This window comes from Hibiscus syriacus, unplaced genomic scaffold (genome assembly GCF_006381635.1).
Source record: "Hibiscus syriacus cultivar Baekdansim isolate YM2019G1 unplaced genomic scaffold, ASM638163v2 tig00110065_pilon, whole genome shotgun sequence".
Taxonomy (NCBI): domain Eukaryota; kingdom Viridiplantae; phylum Streptophyta; class Magnoliopsida; order Malvales; family Malvaceae; genus Hibiscus; species Hibiscus syriacus.
In genome coordinates, this window is record NW_024062585.1 from 2,151,690 (window position 1) to 2,158,248 (window position 6,559).

A 6,559-nucleotide genomic window follows, 5' to 3' on the forward strand; every position below is an offset into this window, starting at 1 on the left:
TTTAGATCGTACAAGTGGCTCTGATGCCACTGTTGGGACCATCGACGCACCCCATGGCGCAGCGGAAACAAAACTCGACGGTCTCACCAGCGATCCAAGTACGAAAAACTGAAATCGGGAGGAAGGGATGCGAATACTTACAGTGGGTTCCTTGAAAAACAACAATGAGAATAGTGAATACTGGTGGTGTAGATCGGTTCGAATCGTAAGCCTTCACGAAATCACGTCTCGTCCGCTACTCAGTTCCCCCGATTGAGAGCAATAATTTTCTTCCCCAAAATCGTTTTGAGAGAAAAACGGCTGAAGGTTTTGTGTGTGTATTCTTTTTGGCTGCTAGACCTAACACACCCTTTTATAGCCAAGTTACCCTAATCATATTAGGGTTTTATTATTTCAAATTAATTAAATCTATATTTAATTAATTGAAATTAAATATTCGGGATTATTAAAACATATATTTAATTAACTCTAGATATATATTTTAGTAACGTACAACAAATTGTACATCTTTGCTCGTTTCAATCCTAGGGTGTGACCCTGTAGGTTCTTGTAACGTTAACAGTAATTATTATAACAATTCTAATATTACATACAATGAGTGACATCTAGCAATATATCATTGTCACCTAAGTTACAAGAAAATATGATTCGAAATATCATCTTGGTGATTAACTCTTTTATGTATTACATCCTTATGTCCTTTATATCTAGAATAGGCACAAGTCTTAGAATAGTCACACTTGTATAGCTCATCTATTGTTTCTTGATATCTAGAGTAGACTTTAATTAATGAATAGTTTATGATATATCTCATATCAACTTATTCGAGCATGGCCATGCGTTTATAGTCTTACTCAATCAAGTGGCCTGTGATATATTTCCTATTATGTATGAAGGACAAATCCTATCTTAATCATACACACCCACTACATATTTTGAGATATATTCAATAACAGTCTTTATAGAGCAACCAGTTACGAAGCTTGTTTAGCTGCATCAAAACATAAAACAATATATGTTGGGATAGTATTGATCACAAGTCTGAGGATCATACATATAGTCATCACCATGAGCAATGTTATGACTGTCACATAATAATCCAAGACATATGCTCATGGTGGGTCAATCCAATACATTGTTCTCTAACAATATAATCATGTATCAATTCTGACATCTCTATGTCAATGACAACTCCTTGTCATCAATTAATAACATGTTAGTCTTAAGCGTATTATTATTGTCCATGCCCATAATAATACTTTACTAGGGATATTTTAATAATAACAATTATGTCATTATATGAATTTTATTATCTTCCAATTTATGTTAAACACATATATATATAACTGAAAATAATAGCGGCAATGCCTTTATTCAATAAAATCGGTAAATAAAAGTATTATTACAATTATCATATGATTGGTCTTTGGGTATACTCTAATACATCTGACATATGAGGGATATGTGTATCGTATCATTCCTTCATGCCCTTTTATTTTTACTTGTACTAATGGTTTCCCATGGGATACATGCTGGGGAGAGAGACATTAATCTCGACCCGTCGTGTCTAGGAGTGTCGCCACCGCTGACACAATCTTCTTCACAAACTCCGCCTTCTGAGCCCTGATCGGGGCAGATCAACCGGCAGCTTTCGGGGTTATAAAAGTTAGCGAGGCAGAATTTCCAGCCTTAAATGGCCAGGGTTTTTCCTATGCTGTTCTGCAGTTCCCTATGGGTTCCTTAAATCCACCCCACGGCCATCCCGAATCCGCTGAGCTTCTTTTTCTTCTCACCGGCTCTCTCGAAGTTGGGTTCATTGATGCAAACAATGTGTTACGTAGTCAGACACTTGATGCCGGAGACGTGTTCGTTTCCCCCAAGGGGGTTGTCCATTATCAGTACAACTACGGGCAGGACTCGGCTTTCGAGATTTCGGCTTTCGGCGATGCAGATGTTCAGACCATACATAGTCCGGGGTCTATTTTGTCAACCCTCGTCAGAGATGATAACATTGCTAAGTCTTTCAAGATCCATGCTCGGTTCGAGGCTGATATTCAAACTTCAAATTTATAAAATGTTGTGTTTTTTATAAATCATTGTGTGAATCAACTTCAGTGAATTATAATTTTGAAATTTTGTGTTAAGGAACCACTCTGTGAGCCATTTATTCATTAAGCTCACTTGGTTTCACAGGCCAAAGCACCGAATGCTCCTGATTGCACAGGCCAAGAGCCGAGTAATGACATTTGATGAACAGGTGGTTCCTCGACTCAGCAGCCACCCCCACAGAGCTCACACCCTCGATCCTATCTTCACTAAATTGAGAGACCCGACTTAAAACTTAAAATCAATTAATTAATTATTAAAAATTTTGAGTTATTCTAGTTACTACTCGAATTATTCGAATTGTATTTTATAACTTAATTTGAACTTTAAATTTTTTTCGAGTTAAGTCAAATTTATAAAATTATAACTCGAAGTCAATTAGAGTTGAGTCAAATAAAAAAATGATTTTTCAAGTCAAATTTTTCTCACCCATATTATATTAACTGCATTTAACATCTTAGAAGACCTAATGCCAGATTGGGCTCTAAGAATCAAGTGCGGGAGGGACAATTTTCATCAATGTATATTGGCCTCCCTCTAGGCGCCTCGAGAAACTCATTAGAACCATGGCAGCCCGTAAATGATAAATTTCGTGCTCAGCTGTATGGTTGGAAGAGTAAGTTATTATCCTTTGGGGCTTGCATCACCTTTTTAAGTCCGTTCTTGTCACCAGTTTACTACCTATCTCTTTTTCATATGCCGATGTCGATAGTTAATAAATTAAATAAGCTTATTGCGAAGTTCTTGTGGAGTTCCTGCAACGGTAGAGGTATTCACTGGGTTAAATGGGATAGCATTTGTAAACCAAGAATTATGGGAGGTCCTGGAATTTGTGACTTCAAACAAAAGAATAGATCGCTCCTAGACAAATGGCTGTGGAGGTTTGGTAGCGAACCCGATAACTTTTGAAGAAAAACGGTAGTTGCTAAATGGAGTTTCGACCATTCTAATTTGCTACCAAAACCAGTTCCTCCAAGGAGTCTCATGGATTTGGAGAAACATATCGATGCCGCTACAAACTAACTGTGACCATTTCTCAAAGGACCTAAGATTTTCCCTTGGCGATGGTAGACGTATCAATTTCTGGGAAGATTTTTGGACCAAATATTCGTCTTTGAAGTCGGCTTTTCCTAGAATCTTCCCGGTGGCTATAAGAAAAACCAGAAAGGTGCCCGATTTTGGCAGCAAGATAAACGGGTGTTGGGTGTGGAAGATAGAGATTAGGAGAGTTCTTTTTGAGTGGGAGCTAAGTATATGGGACAGTTTTATAAGCTCAATTGTCAGAGCAGCCCGGGAAAATCTTGATTGTGATAGATTGAGGTGGATTGGATCTGCTAATGGACTATATTCCACGAAATCATATTGTAATGTAGTTTCCCAGGTGATTATGGCCAGGACAAAGTTTGGAATCTAGTCTGGGCTAGATTAGTTCCTTCTAAGGTCGAAGCATTTGTATGGAAGGCGGCCTTGCAAAGAATTGCTTCCCTTGTTGAACTCGCCAAACGAGGAGTCATTACTATGGATCACGCCCGATGTGTGTTATGCAAAAAAGAGTCAGAAACTTCTAATCATTTATTTTGTCAATGCGAGGTGGCGTGGAGATTATGGCAAAGATGGGCTGCGGAATGGAACATCCCTTTCAAGTTCCCGGGTGATTTTAAATCTTTCCTAATAGCATGGGTGAATACGCCTTTGAATCGAACAGATAAACAGATCTGGTTGCTTTTTTTGGGTTTGAACGGTCATTATGGTTGAGCAGAAATGATGCATTTTATAATAATAATAAGGCTTGCTGCGAAGGTCTTATTTATAGCACAGCTCTGTCTAGAATTAGCCTCTGGTGCAAGCTCAATTGGGCAGTAAACTGTCCCTCGTCTTCTGATCTAGACAGGTGTCCTAGCGCTATTGCATCGAGGCCCTAGCTTACCTGCCACTTCTTTCTGGGCTGCGAGAACTCTGGAGACCACGTTTTTGTCTCAAAGTTTTAATTAGCCTCTGGTGCAAGCTCAATTGGGCAGTAAACTGTCCCTCGTCTTCTGATCTAGACAGGTGTCCTAGCGCTATTGCATCGAGGCCCTAGCTTACCTGCCACTTCTTTCTGGGCTGGCCTGCGAGAACTCTTGGAGACACACGTTTTTGTCTCAAAGTTTTTGGTTTTGTTCAGTTCAGATCTGGTCTGCGATTTATTCAACACGATTTGGTTGTTAGCTCAAATGTGGCATTGAGGTTTGGATTCAGGTTCATTGTCCGGTTTAGGCGTTTGTTTCTGCAGGCTGTAAGGATGACCAGGATGTCTCACGGTTAGAGGGATGGGGATGGGTGAGGTTTTCTTGATTGGCTTAGGACCCTTTTGGATCATAGCTAGCAACTCTCGGTCTATCCGGCCAAACGCAATAGCATTGTTTCGTTTTGGGTGTGAATTGCCGAGGAATTGATGCTTTTTGGTATATCGACTATTGCAAGAAGAAAAGGCTGCTTTGCTTCGAAAATCGCTAGGGACCTACTTGAAAATTAGTTTTGTACTGTAAGCTTCTTTTTGAGTTTAGGTGTTCAAGGAGGTATGAAGGTGGATATTTGTGTGTTGGGGTACTGTTTTGATTGTTTTGCTTTCGATTCTTGTCTCCATTTTTGTCCTCCTATTCTGATATTTGCTCTGGTGCGGTGTAGATTGAAGTACTTGAGTTCCTTGCGAGTTATGGACGATAATTTGAATTGGTATTTTATCGAGCTACGACCATTGCAATTTAGACTTCGTTGTTTCAGGTTCATCGGTTGGATGTTCACGGGAGTCCAGATTATCCATAGTTGCACTTTGATTCACGTTCAGTTTGCTCCTTATTGTTTCAGGATGGCATTCAAAGGTAATTATATGGGTAGTTTTTTTTTTTTTTTTTGGGGGGGGGGGGGGGGGGCTTGTATTAACTGTTATGTTATGGCTTGATTCTTCTTGGTTCTCATGTTTGATTTTGCTCTGGAGCGGCTTGAGTAGCATTTATGCTACTTTTGTGATAAGGGTGATAGTTCGAAGCGGTTCTTATATCGAGTAACGGTTATTGTATTTGAGACTTTGACTTGGGGTACCCTTTTCCCTCCATTTAGGGCTTAGTTGTGTTTTGTATATGATATTGATCATTAATATTCAGAACTTCCCTTTCAGAAAAAAAAAAACATAGGTGAAAATAATTGAAACAAATACAACCATTTTGATAGTTTGCCCATAGAGTTATTACCTATCCTGACTCTTTTTCCAAAAGCTTAAATAGAAAATAAGCGCTCACGTTATACCACTTTTTTAAATAGATACCTAATTTTTTTTTTCTATTTATCCATATGTCTAATGTTATAGATAGTATTGTAGATACCTTTTTTTGTCCGGATCTTTTTATTATTTTTATTATTATTATTATTACATTTTGTAGACCCGAAAATGAAGCCCAATAGTACAGACCCAACCCAGTTACAAAACTCAACCCAAGATCCAACCCGGATGACCCGGTTCAAGCCCAACCAGCAGGCCCAAAACCCATTAAGGTTTCTACTGAACCCTCTCCCAGTCGCCTTTGTCCCAATCATTGGATCTGGACCCAAATCAACAATCCAGATCAAGGATCATTTAGGGTTTCTAAAACCCTAACCCTTATAGATTGTCACCACCTAAATGATGTTGTTGCCACCTCCGACTGCCTCTGACACCGCCGCTTCATCTACAGAGACAAGGAGTCGATGTCAATAGTAAAAGGACAACAAATCAGTCTAAAAAATCGATAAAAAACAGAAGTAAATCCCAACACTATCCCGAGACATACATAGCCCTGTCACAAGTATATCTTCTCGTTAGCAACACAAATGTCTATTAAGCCATCACATCCTAGAGGATAAAAAAAGGAGAAGAAAGAGGAGATTAACAGAGGGAAAATAGGACGAAAATGGAAAAAAGAGACAAAGAGCATTCAAAAGAAAAAAAAGAAAGAAAAATAGATTCAAACCCCAAAAAGGAAAAAACACAGTAAAACAAAACGAGAGATTTCCTTTTCTCTCGGTCGAACAACAACCACGATCTTCACCGAGCCAAGGCCTCCGATTTTTTAAGGTAATCACTAGGTTTTTTTAGATCTAGGACAAAAGGCTTTGACTTATAGGAGTAGGGCTTGGTTTTCGAGTTGAGGGTGAAGAGGGGAGTCTTTTGGCGGTAGTTGCCTATCTCCAATCACCGTGGACCGCTATGAGCGTCGTCGCGAGCGCCAACGACGGCGATGACCTCTCTCTACCCCAACGAGAGAGTTTGAAAACTCTCTCTCTTTCCTCGGTTTGAAAGTGAAACAAAATGAAAATTGTGACCGGTTTAGGCCTTTAATTTGTTATATATATTGAACGCGAAACGACGTTGTTCTTGGGGGTCTTCAGCGTCTTTTCAGCGCATGGGCTAATTGTTGTTCAGGTCCCTCATCGTCTG

General features: G+C 39.3%; 1 pseudogene; it reads left to right on the plus strand.

Annotated features, from left to right (window-relative positions):
* Positions 1-1,462: 1,462 nt before the first annotated feature.
* LOC120214572 lies at positions 1,463-2,073 on the plus strand (annotated as a pseudogene).
* The last annotated feature ends 4,486 nt before the right edge of the window (positions 2,074-6,559 follow it).